Raw genomic sequence first — 27,555 nt, forward strand, 5'->3', positions numbered from 1 at the left:
AGTGGATGGAACGGCTTTCATGGCATGAATCCATGGGCGACCGAGGAGGATGTTGAAAGGTAGGTTTAGATCAATAACATGGCAGAGTGTTTCTTGGATGACTGGCCCAACCTTGATTGGCAGAAAAATAGTTCCTTCTGTGGTTCTTTCCATGTTGTCATAAGCTTTGATGGTGATAACCTCACTGATGATATCTGCCTCAGTATACCCAGCTTTTTTTATGAATTTTAGGGTGCAAATATTCAAGGCTGATCCATTATCTATCATTACTCTTTTCACAAAAAAATTGGATACCATGATGGCTATGTGAAGTGGAAGGGTGTGATCTGGCTCGACCACGGGGATGTCGGTGGGTTTGAACGATAGGGCACACGAGGATGAAAGGTGTCCAACAAGATTGCAAAAATTAGTAGCATTGATATCAGAAGGGAGATGGGATTCTATGAGAGCATTGTCAAGGATGTTCTTGTACACAGGACTAGTGTGAAGAAGGTCTAAAATGGAGATTTGGGCTGGCATGTTCCCAAGGTGTTCCAAGATATTGTACTGGCTTTTTGATGGAGCTGATGGTGCTGGTGAAATGGGTGGGCCTGCAATGTTAAATCAGGCTCTTCGAGTGGTGACTGCACACTCATTGTTTGGTCCTTGGATATTGATAACATTGACAGAAGGCTCTTTCTTGAATATACAACCTATAAGGCTACCATAGTCTATATAGGATGAAGTGTGGTCATTGTTCTTCCCATGCTGTTGGTTTGGCTGACAGTTGTTGGTGTTGTTGTTGTTGGTTTCGATAGGTGCTTTTCCAGGATTTTGATTGTTGTGAGGAAAAGCATTTTGATAGATCTGTAAGCCTGCATTGGGAGAGGTTTGGGTACCAACAGTGATTTCCTTTCGATCAATGAGGTCCTGCACATAGTCTTTTAGTTTCATGCATCTGAGGGTAGTGTGACTTTTTACCCTATGAAATTTGCAGTACTCATTGTCTTTGTACCATGCAGCTTTGGATTGGCTTGGGTCAATTTTCTGGGTAGGAGGAAATTTGATGAGGTTTTCCTTGACTAATTTCTCAAAAATGACATCCAATGGCTCACCAAGGGGTGTATAGTTTCTAGGTGTAGGTTGGAATCTGGGCTTTTGTCCTGCAGCTACATTGATGGCATTAGCTTGATTGCTAGACCCTTGAAAGTTTGGTCTTGGATTGTGGTTTTGATAGTTGTGGTTATTCTACTATTGGTAGTTGATAGCTTGCTGATTGTTTGGTTGATAGGGTGGGTTGGACTAGTTGTGAGAAGGACCAACAATATTCACATGTCTGGTGTCAGTGACACCATCTGTTGCAACATGCTTGTTTTTGTTCCAATACCTAGACTTGTCATTGGAATGTGATTGATTTTGGTTGGCTTCCTTGTAAATCTTGACCACACCATCTTTAATGAGTCCTTGCTAAAAGATCATTCCTTTCTCTTTGATATCTTTGTAGGTCTGCAAATAGTTCATGGTCATGTGGTGAGCCAAGCTAGGATGGGCATTATCAATAAAAATTTTCACCAAATGGCGCTCTGGCAAGGTGCAAGATATGCGGGTGGTAAGGGTTTGCCATCTTTGCAAATATTCGAGAAGGCTTTCTCCACCTTTTTTCTTGGTGTGGACAAGATCAAATACTGATAGATCTGTTTCAACAAGATGGGCATATTGGGCTACAAATGCCTCAGATAATTCAGCAAAATTTTTAATTGTGCCATAGGGGATTCTATAAAACCATTAAAGAGCTGGTCCAGCAAAGCTTTTGGGAAAGAGACGCAAGAGGAAGACGTCATCGTATTGCATGTAAAATTCTTTGATATGTGTGACAGGGTCTCCTTTTCCTCTAAATTTGTCAAATTTGGGTGTCTCAAAATGCTTGGGGAATGGTGTCATGGTAATGGCTCTATCAAATGGGTAAGGGCACACATTCTCAAACTTGAAAGTTTTTGGATCATTTCCCTCTTGGATGTTCTTCAAAGCTATTTTCATGGCTTCCCATTCTGAATTAATGGGTGATGGCTGGGGTGCCCCCAATGTAGGAGTGCCTTGAGGTAGGTATGCACTAGATGGGGCCACTGAATATGGATGGCTGTAAGGGATTTGCTGATAGGGTTTGTACATTGTTTGGGCAGCTGCATGGTGGATGATAGTTTGCTGAGGGGGAGGTGGCACATAGTGCTGCATGTGCTGCTAGGCTTGCTGTTGATATGGGATTTGAGGTTGGGATTGAGGAACATAAGCTAGCTGTGGGATAAATGAATTGCTTTGTGGAGGTAAGGTATAAGATGGTTTTGAAGCTTGGGGAAAGGATCGGGGGGCTTGTGGGGTTTGACCAAGGTATGTGGGCTGCACCCCCATTTGGGATGGTACTTGCAAATAATTGGTGGTTGGCTGGATTGGTGGGTTACCTCCTAGAAGTGGCATTGAAAAGTAGTTGGTAATAGGAGGTAATGGATTAGTTGGTGGTAGAGGTGGTGGGAATTGAAATCTAGGAAATGGAATTGATGGGGTTTGATAGCTTGGTGGCTGGATTTGGAAGCTTGGTAGAGTGGTGGCGGGAGCTTGGGTCACTTGAGAGCTGGGCAGAACATTGGTAGTAGCTTGTGGGGTTTGATAGCTTTGTGGAGTGAGGGTAGTAGCTTGTGGATTTGTGGCTGATGGCACTAAGCTCCCAAGACCTAATGGAAATGATGGGATTGTGCTTTGGGCTATGGTGAACAAGCTGGGGGTGATGAAAGGTTGATTACTTGGCCCCATGGGCGGCATCCCTGTTGTATATTGATGAGGTTGGCCAAAGATGCTAGCACTGATTTGGGAGATGGGTGGATTTGGAAGGCTGGGTTGGGGAGCAACAACAACAATAGTGAAGGGCATGAACAATGAGGTGTTTTGGGTAAAGGGGGTTTGGAGTGGAGAGGTATGAACCAAGGATGGAGTGGTGGTCACTGGGTTGGCTTGCGGCATGGAGATTTCAACTTGGGTAGATGATGGTATGTTTGGGTCTGTTGGATCATATGGATTGGCTGGAGGCTCTTCTTTTGGCATATATTGAGGATAATTTGGATCATAAGAGCCTATGGGTGGTGGCAGCTACCCAAACAATGGGTGAGATGGATTTGATAATGGAGGGGGTCTTCCAAAGTCAAAGGTTCCTACATTGTCCCTTCAAAAATTAGCCATGATTATCTCTTTGTTCTTGTATATAATGGCGTTTAGCAATACTGCATTTCCTGGTTGGTTCATGAAAGCTTCAATGTCAGTAGATGATGGCATAGCTTTCTCTGGGCTTAAGGAGATAACCTAAGATGGCTGACTTTTCTACAAAGATGACTCTAAGGTGAAGCTTATCCAAGAAGGTGTGGAGAAACAAGGGTGTCTAATCATAGAAATCATGCCTAGTTGGTAAGGCATAAGTAGGATTAACTCCTAGATGTTGGCTAAATTTGATGGTGCACTCTAACTAGGCCTCTTGAAGTGCTTCGTCGACAGCTTTATCCTCTGCTTTGTGGAGTTTGGAAATTTGAGGACTTGGTGTTAGTTCTTTTCTCTTGGCTGAAAGTTCTTGGTATGCCTGAGATGGTTTGAGTTTAACTGTGTGGAACTTCTGTTTGGGTTTGGGGTGCTCTGACATCAATTCTTGAATCTGCTTGGCTTTGAGAGACCTCAATTATTTTGCTTCAACTTGTTCAACTTCTAGAATAGGCAGTGACTATGCTAAGTATACCCTAAGCTAGGATTGATCAAGTTTGGCAAATATTCATTCAACAAATAAAAAAGCAAGAAATAGATAGGAACAACCAGATAGAAGTTTTTGATTCTCAAAATGTGATACTTGCGCTGAGGAGTGTGTATGTTTTACAAATGTTTTGATCAGTCTCTTCAAACACATTAACACTCTAGATGGTTGTCTACAAGGCTGACAGTTGGTTTAGCTAGGGAGTCCTCGATATACCCAAAGGTACGTGAGGCCCAAATCCATAGATGAAACCAACAAGATGTCACACAGCCGAGAGGAGTGGTAACCCACTTCTCCTCTTTCACTTCTCAAGGGTATAAAGTTCCTTGAGGCTTAGTCCGAGTGACAAAAATCTTGATTCCAAGAGAGGTGTCTTTGGATTCACCTCTCAATTTTTATACTCTGCCGGAACACTGGAGTTGAGGTCGTCCAAGGGGTGATGAAATCCCCAAGCAAGCCTCCTAAAAAGAAACAAGGTTTTGGATCCTAATCTTATGCAACCAAGATGGCCTCGAAAGACGACAAGGGGAGAGAAGACTTGGATGACCTTGGGTTAAAAAAAAAATGCTTGTTCTTTTACCAACTGACTCTTATGTGTGCTAATCTAGACTTTGCAAGCACTAATGTTTAAGAGATAATGTTCAATTCCAACTTGAAGTGCCAACAAAAGTAAATCGATTGAAGAATACAAACAAGAAGAAGAGTTAGGGTCAAAAAAAGAAAACTCATGCGCCCGGAGGCCCTCTACGTCAAGTATCGATTAATTTCCTTTAAAGCATTCAAGAGTTGGTGTGATTTTGTTTTAATCCCAAAGCAAAGATGTTTGAGACTCGATTTGTCAAGCACGCGCCCAGAGGCCCTCCACGTCAATAGTTGTTCAATTTTAGTGCTCAAACTTGAAGTGTGATCAATTTAATCTAGAGTTTTGGTCATTTAAATTTTTTGATAAAGTTAAAGCAAACGTTCAAAGATCAAGTGAGTGAGTTAGATTGTGGAACATTTAACACCTTTTTCAAGTAGACCCATCCCCATAAATGGCGCTGAGATTGCAACCAATGGTTGAATTGATGGGTGATTAGAAAAGAGGTGAGTCCAAGGAACTACTCAAATTGATTTTTGCAAATTTGTATTTAACTTAACAAAGTTTCTTAAATGTCCAAAAATCAAACTTTACCTAAATTGCATGTGGAAAAGAGATTTGTTTTGTTCAATTTTAGAAGCTCCAAATGAAGTGTTTGATATTGCAATGGTTAATTGATCCTTGGCATTCAAGATTGGATTTGTTGTTTTAATCATGCATTCAAGGAAAATTTGATTTTAATCCATGGCATTCAAGAGTGTGTTTAGCAAAATGCATTCAAAGACAAGTGATTAAACATTCAAGTTTTTTACCTTTGAGCATTCAAGATTGAGATTTTGTGTGTTGTTTTAAGAACTTTGAAGTGCTTTGTTTTAACCTTAGATCATTCAAGATTTTTTTGGACTCAAAAGTGAAAATGAGTCTTTGGACTTTGGTTTTCATTCAAGATTTTGTGTTCTAGTTTGCATATTTTAAGCCCAAAAATGATATTCCTAGATTTTTTTGATGCATGAAAAACCTAAGAAACATTCAAGATTTTGCAACAAGACATTTGTTTGGAACAAATAACAAAGCTTTTAGGACAATTTTTTGCAACCATTTAGGATTCTTAGTTTTCATGAGATTTTTAAAAGAACTTTAAAATATTTGCAAATGAGGTTCATTTTATCCTTGATTGATGCTTTGAGTTTGACTTAGATTTTAGTATGCACTTAGTGTTGATTTTGAACCTTTTGAAATGGAAACTTGAAGTTCTTTTTAAATTCCCAAAAATGAAGTGTTCCTAACTTTGCATGAATGCATCTAAAACCTTGATGTTGCAAGGATGCAAATGATTGGATTGGTTTAGTTTCACTTGTTAAAATGCTTTTTTTTTTTTTTTTTTTGCAAATTTTTAGTTTTTAATGGATTTAAGTATGATTTAGGGGTTCATTTTTAGCACTAAAAAGAAGTGTGTATGATTTTGCTTCCTTAAAAAAAATGGCCAAGATCTCCCACAAGAAGAAGAAGAAGTAGATGGAATAAGAAGAATATAGACAAGAAGAGGAAGAAGAATTCCAAGTGCTTTGTCCACCTATAAGATTGAAAAATCTGCAAACACTATGAGATTGACTATGAGTTCCTTTGTCTTCTTCATGCTCATGTGGACCTACAAAACCAATTTATACAATCCTACCAATCACAAAAACAAGCAAAATTAGACAAAATTAGCGAATGACATACAAAACTTGACTAAAAAAGCTAATGAAGATGACCCATGCGGGGTCCCACCGGGCGTGCCAAAATGTATATGAGCAATGTTAGTATGCTAATAGAAACTAAATTTAAATAAAGCTTCTACAAACTAAACAAAATTCATAAACTTCAAGATAGACTAAGATGAACTCTCAATTGAGAATATGAGCCATTAATGGACTCTCTCAATGAGAAGCTCTCTTTTTGAGTGGCTTTGTCTAAATAGATAGGATGTATGCTCAAGCTTATGCTTCAAAAAGGGCTTCAAATGGAGTTGGAATTTGGGTGTGAGTGTATGGTTTTGATGTAAAATGGCTTCTTAAAATGGAATTATGACTTTACTTCATGGATTGTGTTATTTTGCAAAGGGGAAGGATCTAATTTATAGGCAAGAGGCTTGAGGGATTGAGGGCTAAGATGCAAGGATGGGAAAAAGCTCATGGAGGGCTTAGATTGCATGAGAAGAGAGCACATGGATTGTGCTTCTTTACAGCCAATCAGGGAGTGACACATGTCACAGGGTGAGAGGATGGAGGAAAGGGGAAGGATGAGTCAACAAAGGAGGCTCAAGGGATAAAATCTTCATAAAGACTCTCATAATGGCTTGTAAGAGCAATAAAAGGGCTTGGAAGAGTCATTTATGGCCTAGTGGGCTTCATAAAGTTTTATGGTTGAGATATTTTGAGGGAGATGAGAGAAATTTCGACTTGGACTTGATTAGGAAGGTTTTAAGCTTTCTTAGGCTTGTGCAAATGATTAGAGGATGGATTAGGATGGTTTTGGATTAGCTTAGGGATAGGCAAGTGGATGGCATTTAATGAGGGTGGGTGAAGGAGGAGATATTTGTTAACTTTGGCTTGGGTTAGTAAGTTTTAACCCATGTTTAGGGAATGTGACAAGGTTAGGAGGGGATTAGGATTAGGTTTAAAGACATCTTCTAGAAGAGTCTAGACTTTGGATGAGGATAAAGACTTTCTAGAATAGTCTAAAATTTCCTAGGATGAGGATGAAGACTTTCTAGAAGAGTCTAGAACTTATTAGGATGAGGATGAATTAGATTTTTAGGAAATAAATAAAGTTTTATTTATTTCAAGGGTTTGGGTTGAGGAGATATTTATTAAAACTTTTTTAATAAACATGAGGATTAATATTTAATCTTAATTAAATATTTTGAGTTGGGATTAGGGGTAGGAAATGATGGGATTAGCCTTTAATCAAAATTAAAGAAGGATTTAGAAGATTTTGGAAGAGGTTAGTGGTCTTAAAGAAATTGGCCAAATTTTGGGCAAAAAATAATTTATTTATTTATTTTGGGTTTTTTGGTCAATTTATTAATTAAATAATTAGTAAATAAGAAAATAATGTTTAAATAAGATTTAAACATTTTTGGGAGGGATTCCTTAATTAAATATTTTTAATTAAGATAAAGGGATTTAATGGCATAAAAATAAATAAATAAAATAAATAATTAATTAATTAATAAATGATGATGTCATCCAAAATTTTTCAAAAAATAAAAATACTTTATTTTCTAAAGGTCTTTAGGTGTCTACACCATCGTCTAATTATTCCTTTCACTATATCACTAATTGTCACTAATTGTCAAGATTATGACTAATGATGTAACATTATAAAGTTTACCCTCCCATGAAAATTTCTGTAAGCATCTCCATTATTTTTCCTTGAGATTTCTTTACATCAATGTTCCCCTTACTACACTGTGGTATTATATTGCTGACTTCATGCATCTAGATGGGGCTAATTTCAATTCGGATATCCATATCGAGGTTGAAAATTGTATGTTTTATTAGATATTTGGTTCCCAATCTCTTAGATAAATTCCAGTGCCATCCATCATCCATGGCAACCCTCAATAATTTCTACTAGTTTTATCCTTCTTAAAACAGTCAGGAATACCATAAACTTGACGATGTTACCCAAATTGTTTTGCATCTAACAAAGAAAACTCTCTATAGAAGGCCATGACTTATCACTTGAACTAGGAATTCCCAAGAACAAATTATCAATTCCACATAATTGGGTTTGGTTTTGACAAATTCTTTGGAGATGGGAATTTGTATCTCCACTCCCTCTTTGTTGGATTTTAAATTTGATTCCACTATCACACCTATGGGATCTTCCGTTCTTTTATTATTTCATCTTCCAAAATAATTTTTTTAGAGGAAATTAATATTAATCGAATATATATCAATAATCAATTTACACTATTCCACATATAATGATAAGGAACATTTGCAATAGACAATCACAATGAATGTGATAATGTTGGAATGGGCTACAATCAATATTAATGTTATTACAGAAGTTGTGTGATACATAAAATGGAATAAATAAGATGGTTATACAATAATTCTCTTTACACAATGTTTCTGACCTTTAAATCCCCAATTCATGGCAACCTTAAACAGAAGAGTTTCCTAACACTTGTGTAATAGAACTTGATGCTATTATACTCTGCAATAGAACACATCAAAGTCAATAATCATTGAAAGCTACCAATTTTAACAACTTGAGAGAATTCTAGGTCGGAGATTAGTGTTTTCTTTTATTATTTTATAGGTTTGAAATGTCTATAACCCAACCCCCAAATCTAATTTGGGTGAATTGGGAGGAGACTAGTCAATAATAAATAGGCCCACATCTTATTTTAAAGAAGAATGACCAAATTAAAAGTTAAATATAAACTTACTGATCATATTCAATATTGATTGTCCCTGTTGTGGAAGTAGCAATATCTCTGAAGGCATCAGCAGAGAGTTGGAGTATTCCATTGCAGTTAGAAGAGCAGTAATGGAGTATCTTGACAACAGTGGAATTGGTGTTGTCTGAGCATGGATTTTGTGAGATTTGATTTGTACCATTGAGACATCTGACACTGTACTATCTCCCACAAGCTGCTCCATTGTCCCAAATTGCATCACTCACTGCTACAAACAGATTTCCAACTGGAAACTGCTTTTAATCATTCCCATAGCATTCTGAGGCTGCCAACAATTTTTGTTTCAGAAAACATTCCAATATGAATCTAGTGATTAAATTACTTACCAAATCTTTACAATATCTAAGTCTATCATTCTCATTTCAAGATCCCATGACATTTCAAATCCCACACTATGGATTTATTATCAGAATGTAAGCTCTCAATTTTTTAAATCATCATTTCAAAATCACACTCTATGATCTAAGATCTCTAATTTTTAGAACCTCGCTTCAAATGAAATAACAAATTTCAAATCATGTTCTATGATTCATTATATTAAAGTTTGACACTTGATTTTGATATCGACATTTCAAAATCACACTCTATGATCCAAGATCTCTAATTTTCATAACTTGGTTTCAAACAACGTTCTATGATTCATTATCAAAAAAGTTAGAATCTTGATTTTGAGTATCTATATTTGAAATCACATTGTACAATCAAAATCCAAAATAGTAGATCCAAAGTTTTTAATATCAGTATTCAAATCATACTCGATGATTCATCATCCAAATAGATCTATAGATCTCTGATTTGAAAAACTCAAAGTTTCAAAGACAACAATAAATGAATTGAATCAAAAGCCAAGAGATAAGTAGAGAGCAGTAGAACTTATGAACATAAGGAGGAGAATAAAAAGTAGTCGTGCCCACATCTCCCAAGCACCTGTAAATTGCAATTGCAAAGAAACTCCTTAGAATTGTGATGGTTCTCATTTCTATCACCATGGCCATTCAAAGCTTTGTTGCACAGAGCATCCATTACAAAGTTGTTGAATAGAGTGAATGAATGGTCAATTTCATTAAGATTCCATTCAACTATTGCAGCTTCATGGAGAATACATGATGATCTGGGATGTCATGATAGAAGTGGATAAACAAATGAATTGAGCAACGTGGAACCTTCAAGTCATTAAAAGCCATTGACTTGACTTGTGAATATATCATTCAATTCCACGCTTGTGTCCACCATATAAATGCGTCTAACACGTCCTCTAGGCTAGTTTTACTATTTGAGTTCCAGCAGTGTTTGGCAGCTTTAGTGTAACCTTTGTCAGAATAGTAAGGTTCTATCTCTGTTATATCTCCTTCTTTTCATTGTTTAGCACATCATCTTCAATGTATTCAACCTCATGCGTCACCTTTGTTATAATCTTTTAAATTTCTAAATTTCTAACCTCATTGGCCATGAAGTTGTTTCGATTGTGCTCTTTATCCTCAAGAGTAGTGTCAAGTGTGATTGGAATTTGTAACATATAATTTACCTCAAGGGCGTGTAACAGATCACCCAGTTGGGATAACTCATCATCCTATTGAAGATATAATGCAGGGTGAAGGCTTGGATAATTTTGTTGATGCTCTTGTTTTAAAACGGGAAATGGATGCAATTGCATCTTTTACTGATACCTCTTGATACTTATGGTAAATTCTTCTCATAAATTTCATCACCAGGCTACAATTTTCAATAGTTCCAGCAATGTCTTGAGGATCAAATCAATTGCTTGGCACTAACTCGTACAATTCCACATTTTAAAGTTTTTGTAGCATTTATTGTATCACTAAATATTTACACTTTAATCAGTAACCTCCATGCATGCCAAATTAGTTTCAACCATAAAGCAATTTATATCTGTATACTTCTCCACAACTAACCTAGGTATTGTATGCATATATTTCATCTCTATTTGAAATCCCTTGAACAAACCAAGCAGATCACAAATAATGTCACCTTTGTATTAGATGTGGTAGTGCTCACTTACCAAAGCATTTTTTGGTACATAATCAGTCAAAGCATGTGGGTGCATGTTTCTTTTCTTCATTACAAACACAAACATTTTAGTTTAATCCAATGGCTTTGCTCAATCGTTTATTGCTTAATCGTTTAATGATTAATGCTGATCATATGAGCCTTGTAATATCTAACGCCATAGAATTTCAGGGCCGCCAGCTAGCATCCCCACATTCCATATGAAATCATTTGGTGAGTACTTCAAACTTATCATAAGAAGGAAATCACTTATTATTTTCTTTTTTACGTTATGGATGATTTCAACTTTCAACTTCACCAAAAGACCAAGGATGCGTTGAAATATTTCACTATTTTGAATGCAATTGTAGTCAGTATATTCTAGGTTTAAATGTGTCAAATTATAGCAATTCTAATTTTTGTAGATACACTGCTGGATATTTTTTGTGTAGATATTTTGTATTCAACATTTTGATTTTTTTGATAAGTTATCCTTCTCTAATTAACATATTCTTTTAGATGGAAATAATTAACATACATTGTTTATAAATCCACATTTTGCAAACATCTATGCCTTCTAGAAATTATAGGATCATTTTAGTTACATTTGAAAACAATAATCAAGAAAAACCATATGTGCAGATATAAACATTAATAACAAAATTTCCAATTTATTTGCAGATATATTTTCCTATGAAGAAAGACCACGCTTGACAATATGAACGCTGAACAAAATGAGACAATGGTTGCATTGTGGGCTCAGTTTTGAAGAAAATCTAATAAATGTTATTGTCCTTGCAAAAAGTGTAAAGGGTTAAAGACTCAAAAAATTCTAATCACAACAGCCCAGAGTCATTGTAGGCAACATGGTCATGTTGAAGGGGGCCATGATTTTCGTCCATTGCTGAATGTGGATTTTGTATTGGAGGAATATGGAGGTGTGAATATCCAAGCTGAGGATAACACTCTCATGGAAGAAGATGATAATGTGCCAGAGGACATGATTGAAGAAGATGGTATTGGGGCAGGTGATGAAGAGGCTCACAATGATGGTACTAGCAAATCTGATAATGATGATGAAGATGGTCTTGATATACCTTTACTTGAGAAGGCACATGAGCCCTTATATGAAGGCTCCCAAACAACTCTGCTCTCGGCTATAGTGTTGTTGGTGAATTTAAAGGTTATGAATGGTATATCCAATGTAGCAATGTCACGTATGCTGAGGTATGTCATTTTTGTCATCTTCAATGTTAGCATAAAATTACTATTCATTATATTAACAATGCATATTTGTTGTTGTAGGTTGACTAGTGAGTTTTTGTTACCAACATCAAACATTTTGGCTCGTTCGTATCGAGAATTATCTAACATTATGGATCAAATTGGAATGAAGTATCAAACAATACATGCATGTCCCAATGATCACAATCTATATCATAAATGACATGAATTTGCAACAGAATGCCCTAATTGTCATAGTAGTAGATATCAGTCAAATCAAATAAACAAAAAAAGTGCCTCACAAGGTTCTTCGGTACATTCCCATTATTCCACGTCTTCAACGGTTATTCAGGTGCACTAGCTTGGCACAATTTATGGATTACCATGCACGCAATAGAAGTCAGGATGACATTATGTGAATGTCTGCCGATGGTTCTGCATTTAAAGAGATAGAAGAAACATGGTCACATTTTAAAGAAGAACCTCGTAATCTGAAGCTTTCATTGGCAGCGGATGGTGTCAATCCATATGGAGATATGAGATCTGTTTACTCAGTGTGGCCTTATTTTGTTATTAACAATAATATTCCTCCTTGGATGTCCATAAAGAGGGAGAACATAATGTTGTCAATGGTTGTGCCAGGCATTTTTTTCATTTTATAGTTATCTAAATTAATTTATAAATAGTGCATGAAAATGGTCATAATAATAATGTAATGTTTATGTTCATTCAATTGCTAGGTAAATACCAAGTTAAAGATATGAACGTGTATATTGAGCCCCTAATTGACGAGTTGTTGAAGTTATGGAATGGCATCACTATGTATGACATCTCTAGACCGATAGGACATCGACAATTTCAATTCTATGCAATGCTTGTATGGACAATACATGATGCCCCTGAGCTAACTCATTTTTGTGGTATGTTATATTATTTTTTAGAAAAAGTGATTGAAATGATAAAATATAATAAAATGAAATAACATGAAATAATAGATTTAAGCAAGAAGAGTTTTACCATACAAATGATACAAGATCAATGGAGCAATACCAAAGACAAGCAACACAAGAGACAAGGATTTGATAAGGGTAAAGCAAAGAAAACCCCTTGTGAGTATTATGAATGAGGCAAAAGCCTAAGAATGAGAAAGAGAGAGAGAATAAATGCAGCAAAATAGCTCATTTACAATAGCATCAAAAACTTGATGTGAATAATGGAGACTAGATGAAAATGAGAGAGAGAAGCACCTCTTTTAAAGAGATGAGAAAGGAGTTGCATGTCTTTGCATGTGTAACTCCCATTTCTATGAATGCCACATTCATAAAAGGTGTGTGCAAAGTGTCAAGTTCCTCTTAAGGAGGAATATCTATTTTCTTTATTAAAGGAAATACAAAAAAGAGTTGTCCTCACAAGTGGACAATAGGACAAGAATGACATGCCCTTTACATGTGGACTAGAGGACAAATAAATAATACATAAGGGATACCTTGGTTTATCCCAATAAATAAATAAATACAACCAAGGAAAGATTATTAATTCTAACATTGTTAATATCACATATTTTTGGTCTGTTATATTGCTTACAAATTACTATCAAATGTTTAAGTTGTGAATGATAATTGTACATGATCCACTTCTACATGATCTTTTAGGTCTTCAGACAAAGGGAAAATTTGCATGTCCAGTTTGTGGTCCGAAGATGAAATCTCATCATTCAAAAACTTTAAGAAAGCAAGTGTTTGATGAGTTTAGACACTTTCTCCACAATAATCATAGGTATCGAATTGCTGAAAAACATCTTTTCAATGGAAAAGAAGAGACATCATCAAGGCCACGAAGAATGACACCTCATTTATGGAAGTTGGAATATGATCGACTAAATTGTTGAGGTAATATCCAATTTGTCGTTCGAAGTTTAAAATTTATATTTTGATATTGTCTTATATTTACTAATGTTGTAATTGATTCTTGTGAAGGTTGTCAAGGCATCAATGACCAACTTCCTAGAGAAATGAAAAGTTATCCTACTCAATTTAGTAGGTTACCATACTACAAGGATCTCCCAATTGCGCATTTGTTTGATGCTATGCATATTGGAAAGAATGTAACAGAGACACTATGGAAAATGTTGGATGGAAGGCGTGATAGAGAACAAATTGCCAAAATTTGTACCGACATTTATGAATCCAATCATGCACTAAAAGCTTCCATTGAATCAAATAGCAATGGAGACTGCATAAATACAAGTTCCCTTCCTTGGTTATTAATGGAGCAACAAAGTGATGCATTAAAAGGGCATAAAAAAAAAAAAATTCCAACAGGATTTGCTATAAATATAAGCACTCTTCTATCAAAGAAAGGTGATTTTGGGCCAGGGTTGAAAACACATGATTGGCATACCTTTGTCAAGGTAAGTCATGTTCTCTATTTATAGTATATTTGTAAGATTGAATGTACTACCTATTGCATTATTTAATAATATATTGAAATGATCATTTTTAATGATTGTAGTTTGTCTTACCTTTATCCCTTCCACAACAGTTTGACAACAGTATTAAACAAGTTATATATGATCTTGGAAAATACACGAGGTTAGAAGTGTTTTTTCTTAGATTTGTAGCTTTTTCTCTTAAATCTATTGTAAAATTTTATTTGAAATCTCATTTATCTTGTTTTGCGTGTTGAATCTCTTTTAGGTGGTTATCATCTAAAGAAATTGACAAAAAAGATATAAAATATTGGAAGAGAAAAATTCCACTGCTTATGTGTGAAATGCAAAAGTGTTTACCTCCAACCTTTTTCAATGCTCAAGAACACTACCTCATACATCAAGTTGAGGAGATTGAATTGTGTGGACATGTGCAAACTAGATCAATGTGGATGGTTGAGAGACACTTGAAATTTATGAAGGGCTTGGTTTGACAAAGAGCACGTCCTGAGGGTTCTATGATAGAGGGATATATGATATACCAGACCATGGTGTACATTGCTGAATATCTTCCAAAGTTTGTAGCAGATATCTATGTAGATTGCATTTGGGATCCCAACTCTAATGACAAATTTGAAGGGGAGTACTTGAAGGGGAAAGGTAGAATGAGGAGGTTGAGAGGTAATTATAAGTTTTTTTTTTAAAGTTTAATAATTATTATTCATCATCAATATATATAAGTTGTTTGTAACTAGTGTAATTGTTTTCTTTATAGTTGGTCGTGAGTGGGATGCACTACACTTGTATATTGCAAACAATCTTGATTGGATGACAATATGGATTGAACAGTCTCAAGAAAATGGTCACTCATTAACATGGGATGGTGTTGTATCATTGATTAAAGAAACTCATCATAATAGAGATCCCAATGTTACACAAATGGTACTTGATCTAATATATGGCTTAAGAGATACAAAGGTACGCATAAGATTACTAATCATCACACATAAGTTTAATATCAACTCACAGATTGATGCAAATAATCTTGACATGTTTGAATAATTGCAGGTCAAACACCACAAAGCTATGTACTACCATGGCTATAAATTTTGCACAAAAAAGTTAGATGAAACGAAGAAAACGTGTGATTCCGGGATAAGTGCTGTCTTTGCAGTCACCAATATTTCATCTAGAACTGACATACATCCTCAACAATCTGAAAATCGATACTATGGAATTTTGGATGATATACTTGAGTGCAATTTTAATTCATTCAAAATAGTTCTATTTGTCATCAAATGGTTCAGGTTACGACTGAATCGAAATGATCCTGATAGGACTATTATTGAACATGATAGTGGATTTACTATGATTAATACAAGGTCATTTGAGCCAGTCAGAGATGAGCCCTATGTTCTTCCAAGCCAATGCGAGCAAGTGTTTTATTTTGGTATTCCACACAAACCAGGTTGGTCATTTGTTGTTAGACATGATCCAAGAGGAAGGCTGGTAAAGTATAATGTGATCGAAGAAGAAGAAATTGAAGAAGTAGAAGAGGAAGTAAATGATTATCAGGAACAACAATTACCCAGTGATGAAGATGAAGAAGATGGTGATGATTTTGTTCATGCTAATGATAATGGTGATAATGATGATGATGATGTTGATGATGATCATGATCATGGTGATGATCATGGCGATGATGGTCATGATGATGATGGTGATAAAGACGATGATGATGGCGATGAAGATGGTGGTGGTGATGATGATGATCAAAGTGACAAGTACAATGATGGTGATGATGATGATGATGATGATGATGACGACATGGATGAAGATCGTGATGATCAATGAAATGTCCAGCTAGGATCAATGTCAACTATGATGGGGTCTTGTACGACCAAACTTTTTTTTCCAAACCATATGTGCACATATAAACATTAAGTAGAACATGTCAAATATTTTTTTAAATATACACATTAGTTACAGTAAATTTTTAACTTAAGAAAAATGATTTACATATACAATCTACTTTATTATTAATATATATATTTTTTAAGTCTATTACTTTAATTTTGCTACTGATTTCTAAGACTTACTAATTTTTTTCACAAGGCGATATGGATGCACCATCTCAGACACCTTCAGTACAGGTAAACATTAAATATTGTAAATTATAATGTAAATATGGAAACAAATTTCATATTATTATGTTCTTTTCTTTATGGCTTTGGAGTTGTTTTGATGAAATTTTATTGATATTTGATGTCACAAATAATAGGAAAAAGCTAGAATGACCGCTGATCAAATGCAATCTGAAATACAAGCTTCATATCTACATAACATCGCCCTTAGTACTGATCCTGTGTTCATCACCCAACAAATCAAGCAAAGATACACTAATGAACTTGTTAACATTATCATCGAGGCTGACAGAAGTGAGGAGAAAGAGGCACTAAGAACATAATTGGGCCATAGAATCCAATCTTTGCAGGTAAGCAATAATTCAACTAAAGCAATAATAGAAGTTCAATAGATATGAATATTTTATACTATCTTATGGATCATGATCTCTAATTTTATGTGTACTTGTATAGAAATTTGTTCCGTTTGTGACATCACATGGTGAACATGGTGATGGTCGTTGTGCACAACCTTCATGTAAGTAGCACTTTGTTTGTTTTCATCAACATTATAACACTTACTTTTTTTTTTTGGACATTTGTATCTAGTATTCCATTTGATCTTTATCCATTGCAAATTTCTTTGCTAACAATATTGTATTCTTCAGCTCATGATGAAGTGCGGACTCCTCCTTCAGTTGCCGGTCCACTATTGCCTAGTGCATCGTCAGGAACAAGGGGCATGCAAACATCCTCATTTATGCCCACTAGAATTGGTAAAACCTTGTTTTGCTATATTTTGTAATGTATTTGTACAAGTTGATGAACAATGAAGTAGCATATCAGTGCTTAAATGATGTCTATAGAAGCCTGCATACACACAAACACATGCATACACACACCATGCATACATACATATATACATATTTTGCATTCGTGTGAAGACCCTGCTTAGATGCAATGATTGCTATATGTTCCATTCATGAGAGATGAATTCTTCTGAACTAACTACTCATAAAATCCTTATAAACTATTGCAAAATCTGATTGTTAAAAATAGGACATGCAATCCTTAATGGAATGCGAGGAAAAAACATTTTTGCTAGTCAATTTCTTCAATTTGATTATATCAATAAGTGTGCTTTAATTGATTTGGTGTCTACTTTAATTGTCATGATATTTTAGTTGATAGACCAGCAGAGAGTAGTACTGCTGAAGCTGATCCATTTCCTGGAGCAGTTCGTGTGATTAGTACTGGTTCATATGAAGGGACATTATTGTTGAATAAGAAAACTATGTTTCCGTTAAAAGAACGAAAGCTTCCAGGTGCTTTAAAATTATTTTTATTTAAAGTGTAAATTTAATTTATTTTTATACTACTCGTTTTGGACTGATAAATCCTTTATGTTTTTCTAGGTAATAATATTTTCTTTGACCATCTTTTTCATATGACATTGAGACTATTCGGACCTACCATACGTAAAAGGTACGTAGTTTCATATCATTGCTACATAATTTTTCTTTCCTTCCATTTATTGTAATATATTAAAGTTATTGATCTAAAAATCTATTTTTTTTTAAAAAGGTGGAATTTACAAACCGTGGAATTAAAAAATCAGCTCATTGCATCTTTTGACGAGAAATTTGGAAAAAACATTTTTGACAATGGCCTACTTCTGAAAAGAGCAGCAAAGCATATAAAGACTGTGAGGGATCAATATAGAAGGGCTCTTAAGGAATACCCAAAGTACGACCGTCCTGCTATGATTCCACCAATGGAGTGGAATGAAATAGTAGAAGATGGAAAGAGGAAAAGGCTATGTGAAGATAGAGATAATGAAGCAACATAGGGCAAAAAGAGGTATGTCATGATATTATTAAGTACATTGTAATCATGCATTAATTATTCATATTGTAAATATATAATCTAAGATGTTTGAAATTGTTCATAGATTGCAGGACACATCTGTGGCTACAAAAGTGAGACTAGAGAAGTTTGGCCAACACAAATTTGGCTTTGGTGGCTATATGAATCTCTAGTCTCGAGTTTTAAGTAGGAGCAATGATATGAAATAATTTTTTTAAGTATAATTTTGTCTAGTGAAACCATACATACAAAATTGATGATATTAAGCAAAAAATATAGGGCACAGAATTCAATGTGGAGGTCACAGATGAAGATAGAAAACTTGCCTTGAAGGAAGGCTATAAAGTCGTGGCTTCATGCCTACGTGAAGAATCTGTAAGCCTTGCCCAAGAATCTAGTTCACCAAATGATATCTCATAGGTAAATTGGTTAGATGAAAAGTAAATGAAATTGAATAGTTGATCCTTTTCTTTTTTGGTATTAGTTTTGAACGTAAATTGACTACATAACAATGTGCATAACATTTTATTGCAGCCTTCATATCCTACCATAGAACTTTCTCGTGACGAAGGCCATAATGTGCATTATAGTGGTGGAGGTATTAATTTTCTATTGGAAATTAACTATGCAATTATGAATACAATTTAACATCTTCAATTGAAATTTGACATGTATCCTTTTTTTGAATATTTCAGAGCATGTTGAACATCATGCCGAAGGAGTGGAACATTTTCCAAGTGTTCAACATGTTGACGTGGCAGCAGATCAAAATGTTAATGTACATGATGTGGCATTGTCAGGTAAGAAAAATGCATGTTATGTTGTACTAGCACTTAATTATAAACTAGTAATAGTTAAAAAAAGAAAAAGAGTATGCCAATTTATCCCATTCACTTGTTCTTGCAACAGAGCCCCCTTTAGTGCAACAACCTCCTGCTGCTCCAAAGACAAGGAGCCATCGTAATTTGACATTACACGTGCTAGAAGAGGAAGAGAATGATGCAGATATGGATGCTCCTATGAGCACTTTTCTTAAGAGAGCTCAAAAAAATAAAAAGAAGAAATGATGTTTTAAAAATCTTCTTTGATAAACCTTGTTGGATAATGAAAGAACTTTTTAAAAAGTAATTATGTATGAATGATGCGTATTAATACTGATTTTTATTTTATGTTAATGAATATTGTTATGTCTTAATGAAGTCTTGATTAGTATTGTGTATTAATGAATTTTATATCATATTAATGAATGTTATGTGATTGTATTGATTGAATGTTATAGTTTATAAATGGATGAATGAATAAATGAAGTATGTAATTAGATGATAATGGGTACTTTAGATTGATGTTAGGGGGAGAGGGTGAGGCCAGATGAGCTTCCACCTTCACATGGTTGGCCTTGTTAAGTAGAGAATATTAGAGTATTCTTGAAACCAAGTGAAGCTCAAACTAACATAAAATGGACACTTCGCATGTGGTAGGTCTAAAATGATCCACGACTACTGCTGCCCAACTTGGTGAGACGAGATGGTGAGTCAACTTGGTGAGATGACCTGGAGAGCTAACTTGGTGAGATCATTAAAGACATGCCATAAACAACAGCATAGTTCCTCTGTTATCTGTGATTTATTCCAGGTTCTCTTTATCATTTGTTTGTGTTGGTAACTTGTGTTAGTAATGTAAACATTGATTAGTTTCTTGGGATACAATCAGTGATTGCTCCTTCATGGTTTCGGATAGATTAAATGCTGTACGAGCTCTGCTGTAGTGGAGAATAATAAAAATTCATAACTGTTGTCTCTTGAGTTTTCATATTGTTTGCACATTCCTTTGGTCTTGTTACTATGTTCCCATGAGTGATTTCTTACAGTAGTATCCAAGCTTAAGACCTGGGTTACATGCTAACTATTTGACAAAATGCTTCTAGCCCAAACTTGATCTCCTTGATTAGAGCAAGCAAGGATTATTACACTGTTCCTGATATCAGTTATTTGCATTTCAATTTTATGAGTTTCAATGGTACATTCAGCATTACAAATTTGATTCTCATATTTAGAATTGGCTTAGTTTGATGAAGTTTTAGTACTGTCATTTCTTTCCAACATATTATCTAAAATTTAGACTAGAAGAATCACTTAAAAATCCCATAAGAAACTGTATAACAATGAGGGTTAGTCATTGTCAAAGTGTTTGATGAAATGTCAAACAACTGAATTGGAAAGGAAATTGGTGCTTATTGAAGCCATACCCAGTTGAGGTTATTACATACCATTGATCTTTATGCAGTTTTGACAGTTTGCTTGACCACTTATAACATTTTCATTGATTGTTCTATATGGCTCATTTGATATTCACTGTTTCAAATCATAGAGTAAGGTAGTTCATTTTCTTGTTTGAATACTTAGAAATTATTTGATATTACCTCATTGAAAAGGTTTATTTGCCTTCCATTCTAAATGGATAGATCTGATATGTATCAGTCATTGTAAAGAAGGAAAAGTTGTGCTTTCATTTTCATAATCTAAATTGAGATAAGATTGATTTGTTCAGAAGGCTTTTGAATTTCTTTTTTAAATGTAGACCTAAGTCTTTGAGTGTATATACAAATTTCAACTAGTCAATGAACTAAGACATATCTTCCTCATGTATGTTGGTATTAAGGATAAAGGGACCTACATGGCACATAGTCATTTAAAGACTTTTTGACATTTTGTTAGTAGGGGAGTAGTGAATGGTATAATCGTCCCATGTTGAGATTTTCACTGTTTAGCCACTTGTCCTATTGACAAAGCATTTTGGGACATGTGATGCTCTATATGTTATCCTTGTTATTTAATTTTGACCAATGTAGGATTTAATTCAATGACAATCCAATTATATATTTGTGTTAAGTAATTGAAGGCTTCTACCAGTATTTATGGTTACATTTCATTTAGAAATTTGATTGTATTACTGTGAGTTTTCATTTCAGAAATTTCATTTTTCCACATATATTTTGCAAATAACTACAAAAAAAGGGGTTACAATTAGAACACAAGCACCTTTAGTCATCTGGTAGTAGGAGGAAAGGATGTATAATCCATTACATTTACAATTTCACCCTCTTTCTTGGGTCATATATTATATTCATGGGTCAATGGGTTTGACTCAAAAAATGTACAGTTGAATCGTGATAGCAATATCACAATTTGACTTGCTGTGGAAAATATCTTAGGCTTATCTATTGGTGAGCTCAATGGGCTTTCTAATGAATGGTTCATAAGGCACAAAACTTGTTGTAGGTTTTGCAAATGGGATTCCAAGTAGAGTGGTTTAAACCATGGAGGAAACTCCATAGTTAAGCCTTCTTGAGATGGAGTAGTACTGGAATGGTTGAGCCTTTGAGCAAGTCATGGTGCTTCATCATTGTGAGCACTCCCTTGATGCAATGAGTGCAAAGTGTTCATTCATTGTCATGAGAAATGAGTCTCTGTGAACTACTATGCATGAATCATGGTTCAATGAGTTTGACTCAAAAACTACATTGTTGAATCTTGATAGCAATATCAGAATTTGACTTGATGTGGAAAATATCTCCTACTTATCAATGATTTATGTGTCTTAAGTTTTAACATATTACTTCAATAATAAATACACCTTCAAAGTTCAGAGTTTAGACAATTCTGCTTTTCATCTTCCTACAACTTTTTTTTAACTTTTGCTATCTCTAGTCCCTTGCGGACATTAATATAATTTTCTTTTCTTTCTATACACAAGGTCTGGTTTGACTGTTTTCTTTTGAGATTTTATCCTGAAGTTCATTTGGTAATGCTAAACTGTATTGATCTTTAAGCTTCCTTTGAAACTCAATGATTTCTTTTTTGAGGGTGATTTCTATTTACTTGTTCTGCCCGCAGTTTCCATCATCTTCTTTCTCATGGGACATGACAATATCGTAGGCATAATCTTCTTGGTTAATTGGAATGTGCCTTCTGATCCATGCCATGTAGGATCCAATTTAAGTCCTTTGTATGATGATAACTTATAAAGTGGCTATAAACCCCAGATGTAATTCCTTCAAACAAAGAGTAGCACAAGAAATTTATTAAGTTTTGCCATAATCTGTATAATATTTATTAATTATTGTGCATTATAGTCTTTATTAATTATTGTGCATTACGGAATATGTGTAAATGGTATTGCATCTGGTCCAATTGAAGGTATTACTGGAATGGGCATACTTTCACCCAAGGAATTCTTAGGTGATCTTCAGAAAAACCAACCTCTTTATAAAGAAGGAGAAAAATGGGATGTTGCTATGGCGATCATCTATTTGGCATCTGACACTGGTTAGTATCTCTTGAACCTATCTAATAATCAATATTCAAATCTACAACTCTAGCCTCATGTTGATATTTGCCTACAAGTCTACAAAATAATGTTTGAATAATATAAGAGGGCATTTTTTGATTTCAAAGTACATCATTTCAAAGTACATCTCTTAAAACTAGCTAACAATGGTCAAAGCTCTTGGTGCATAGCAACAAGAGTATAGCCATCGATTGTTCTTGTTCCTTAGGGGTGCCTGTATCAAGCAGCTCTGCTATAGTCATGATGCAACCATTAGTATTGGCAATCACTATTCTTCCATCTTCAATGGTAGCTAGATTATATAAGATGCTAATGAAAATTTCTGTAAAATCAACTTCACAGATAGTGAGGAGATGAACAATCTTGGAAACGACATCTGTTGACACCATTGTAGACTAATTTTCAGCATTTGAGGATAAATGATATAATGAGTTTAGAGAATCTTGTCTACATTGGTAGGAGTTTAGGAGTTTGAGCTTAATAGTTTAATTAAGCAGTGGCTACTATATATTACATTAAGATTTCTTCTGGGAAGACAAGACTCTTTATTGTTATAGATTGAACATTGGGATTGGAGCTACCTTGAGTAAGAGAGGTCTTAGGAGGATAGCTATTGACTGTAGGATCATGAGGGTTTGCATTGGTGATTTTCTTGATTGATTTAGCTGACTCACTCTGCCTATTTTTATTTTTTCCCACTTAGTATGACAGAATAGTAATTTATAAGTTCACTTGATTTTCTCTAAGAAAACAAGCTAATTGGGTCTCATTTTTTCAAAGCTGTATGCTTTTTGTATTAGAAGTGGGAAATCAGTCATCATTAATTTGTGTACGAATAGATAATCTCAAAGCCCTTAAAATAAATTGAAGCAACATGCTTCTTGTGCATCATAGAACTGACATTATGAAATGAAGATGTTGGATTTGATTGGAAACAAGTTAGGAAGTAGTGCATGAAATGAAAAAAATCAATAAAAGGAATCATAAAAATTGCATTTAAGAGAAGATATATCAAGAAGATGAATTAGTCGTCACTTATTTTGTACAAAATGATACTCTAGGAATCAATTATTTCTCTAATGTATGGATCATACCCACATCAAGAGAGCTCTATAAGTGTCATGCCAATTGAATGAGAGGAGACGTGAAGCTCATCTAGACTCTAGTAACATCCTAGATAATAGAACAGTAGATGGAACTGGAATTAACTCATTTGATTTTCTAGGTCATGAGGCATACCTTCTCTAACAAAATTTTAACCCACTTAGTACACTAGTACAAAAATTTATGTGAGATTTGTGGCAAGCTAAGCATATTTTATGATGATATTGTTGTAACTGCCACACAAGACAAGGGAGAAAAATGTGAATACAACAGGGGGGACAAGAAAAAAAATAAAAAATTATATCAACTTGTGGAATCAATAACTATAGTTGTTTTCTAGGATTTACTTGGAACAAACACGAAAGTACTCGCTGCTAGTGTTGATCCATATGGAAATTTAGAGTTCTGAAAAAAAACCAGAACAAGCCTATTAGCTCAACTTCATGTTCATAATTTTGCAATTACAACTCAAAATGACACCATTCAAAAAGTGCATCGGAAAGTTTTACCAATTATAACATAACAAAGAGGTGCAGAACTTTGATTGCCACACATCTCACACTATGTAATAACACGAGATGCATGGTTGTATGATTGATTGTGCAATTATCCATGTAGATCAAAATTTAGACAAGGTGATTTGAGATAAATCAATCTCACACAATGAAGTTGATTTGTCATCAAGTTCTAGCACCTCACCTCGCCCCTAAGACATTAGTCATTGATTTGAGATTAATCAATGATGGATCACAGAGATGCGCATTAATAGTAGTTGTAATGTTCTTTCTACTATCATCCACTCCCCAGTAGCTCCATGATCCATCTTCCTTATTGAAGAAAGCTAACCTTCCATTACCTTCTGTAAGGATGCAGATATAATTCCTCATTGTTAGGAATCTGTGCTTGGATAGATCATCAAATAATAGTTGCTTACCCAAATTCAAAATCCCATACTCTGGGACATGCTCCTCTTACCATAAGATGTGCTTCATCAGATATTCAGAAATATGCATATGCCAGTTGTGCCAAGGATTAAATGATGTCATGTTTTCACTACCCTCTCAACTCTCAAGTTTGCATTCAATGTAATAAATTTAAAGTATCTAAAGGCTAAATAATAGTGTTCTCTTTAAGGGGAGCAAACAGTGTGAGGTGGAAAGGTCTTTAGTGTAAGTGTTTGTTAAAATTGCTCTTGGTGTTTCCTGTTGTATTGCATTGCTTACCCTTGCTATCAGAAGTGGTTTTATAAGTTTTATAGAAGATTTTTTTCAGTTATGTTTTCTCCATCTGGATTAGTTGAGTTTTCTTTTTTTGTTGAAGCCTTGAAGGTTCTTTTCAGCTACATTTTCTCCATGTGGAGAGAAGTGGACAAGTATTTTTAAACATGACCAACCCTTTTCTCCTTTAGTTTTGAGGAGTCTATCCATTCAGAGGCAATTTTCAACCATTAAATTTATTTATTAATAACAAGGGTGGAGATTGCGGAGAGGTTTGCTCATGCCGACATATCTTCAAATTTGATGATTTATCTCACAAGTGTTTTGAATGAAAGCACTGCAATTGCTACATGCAATGTGAACATATGGTCAGGGGTACAATACATTTTTCCTTTTTTGGGTGCTTTTGTTGCTGATTCATATTTGGGTCGGTACTGGAAAATCCTTGTTTCTTCTCTCATCTACCTACTTGTTAGTATTCTTTTCCTTCACAAAATCCTTTTCCTTAATGGTACAATTAATGGGTAGAGTAATTTGGAATAAAATTCCTTAACCAGTATTATCTACAGATTTAAGAGTTTTTGTGAATAAAGAAACTGAATATGCACTTGTTGGAAACTGAATTAGATGTCCATTTTCTTTCAAAGTAGCTAAATAAGTTTTCATTTTCTAGTGTTTTAACATCCCCAAGTAACACTTCATGCAATGCAACATGGCAGGGGCTAATCTTCGTGACTCTATCAGCCTCCCTCAGGAGTCTCAAACCCTCACTATGCAAGTATATGTCAGAGCCTTCCTCTAGACTCAAAACATCACATTTTAAGATTGGGTTTTTTTTCTTCTCACTCTACTTGGTTTCTTCTCACTCTACTTGGTTGATGCTAAAAACTATCCCACGATCCCAAAAAAGAAAGAAAACATTTAATATGGATTGTGAAAATTTGATAGACTTAGATGATAAGTTTTGTGTTTTCAAACTGGGAATGGACCAAATTGGTCGTGGTTTAATATGAGGCTGAGGGGAATTTCGGAATGTCTGCCAAGTTTCCATTATAGGCATGCCAAACAAAAGGGATGTTGGATGCAATTTCAAATTCTAGTTCAGTAACAACATTTGGGAATAATGCTAGTTCAAATGCTTGGAGTTCTCAATTGTGTTTGTTTTGGGCCTATATGCTTGGGAGATTCCTTTTTGATGAAACTCATAGTCTTGTTTTTTCAAGTTTCTTGACAAAGCAACAATTGAAGATGAACTAGACTTTGAGTGCAAAACAACACGCAATTGGAGACTTTGCACAGTACAATAGGTCGAAGAGGTAAAACTACTCCTGGGCATATTACCCATTTGGATGGCATGTTTAATGTATGGCGTTGTCTTTGCACAATCCTCAACATTCTTCACAAAATAGGGCAGCACAATGGATAGAAAAATTGGTCGACAATTTGTGATCCCTTCAGCAAGTATGCAATGTTTCATGAACATATCTATAATCCTATTGCTCCCTGTCTACGACTATATCTTTGTTCCAATTGCAAGAAGATTATCAGGGAATGAGAGGGGTATAACATTGCTCCAAAGGATAGGAACTGGTATGTTCATTTTTTCCATTTCAATGATTTTTTCTGCAGGGGTAGAAATTAAGAGAATCAATGCAACAAGGGATAGTGGACTCATAGATGTTCCCTCGGCAATAATCCCAATAAGTGTTTTTTGGCTACTTCCACAATATGTTCTTTTTGGCATGGCTGATGTGTTTACAATGGTAGGAATGCAAAAGTACTTTTATGATCAGATGCCAGACATAATGAAAAGCTTGGGTATTGCTATTTATTTGAGTGTTTTAGGAGTTGGTAGTCTCCTCAGTAGTTTCCTCATTTTGATCATTGAGAAGGCTACTTGTGGAAAGAAGGAGCATTGCTGGTTTGCAAAAAACTTGAATAGATCTCATTTAGATTACTTTTATTGGCTTCTTGTTTCTTTGAGTTTACTCAATCTGGGCATGTTCATGACCTTTGCTAGCTATTACAAGTACAAAGAGACTGCATCTACTGACACAGAGAATGCTTCCTAGAAACTAACTTCATGTTATACCTATGAGGGGTGACACTAGTGCTTACATTACCAGTTTTACTATTCTAATTTGTTATTTAAATTTTATCATGATAGTGTAAATATTTTGTTTCCATCAACCACATCCATATCATTGTTCAGTCTTTTTAAGCAAGAATGTTTACATTCGTTCCTCTGCGATTGACAGAGAACATTTTATTAAACATAATTTTACTATGAATTATTTCCTCTCGATTATTTTTTCTCTACACGAGTGCATTTTTTTCAACATATAATTGACTTAGAATAAATATATTTTCTTACAATTGTTCAATTGAACCCCTTCTTTAGGTCTAAGTGATAATTGAAAAA

General features: G+C 34.8%; 1 long non-coding RNA gene and 1 pseudogene across 1 annotated transcript; one reads left to right on the forward strand and one right to left on the reverse strand.

Moving 5' to 3' along the window:
- Positions 1–8,467: 8,467 nt before the first annotated feature.
- Positions 8,468–8,974, reverse strand: LOC149565290 (uncharacterized). Its single transcript, XR_016361487.1, has 2 exons — positions 8,788–8,974; positions 8,468–8,552 (listed from the first exon to the last, which is right to left on the reverse strand). It is a non-coding gene; the product is annotated as an uncharacterized LOC149565290 (long non-coding RNA).
- Positions 8,975–25,845: 16,871 nt separating this feature from the next.
- LOC149565291 (protein NRT1/ PTR FAMILY 5.12 pseudogene) lies at positions 25,846–27,205 on the forward strand (annotated as a pseudogene).
- Positions 27,206–27,555: the final 350 nt, after the last annotated feature.

The sequence above is a fragment of the Cupressus sempervirens genome, chromosome 3, assembly GCF_028749045.1.
Source record: "Cupressus sempervirens isolate cs-2001-9-10 chromosome 3, ASM2874904v1, whole genome shotgun sequence".
In the NCBI taxonomy this organism is placed as follows: Eukaryota; Viridiplantae; Streptophyta; class Pinopsida; order Cupressales; family Cupressaceae; genus Cupressus; species Cupressus sempervirens.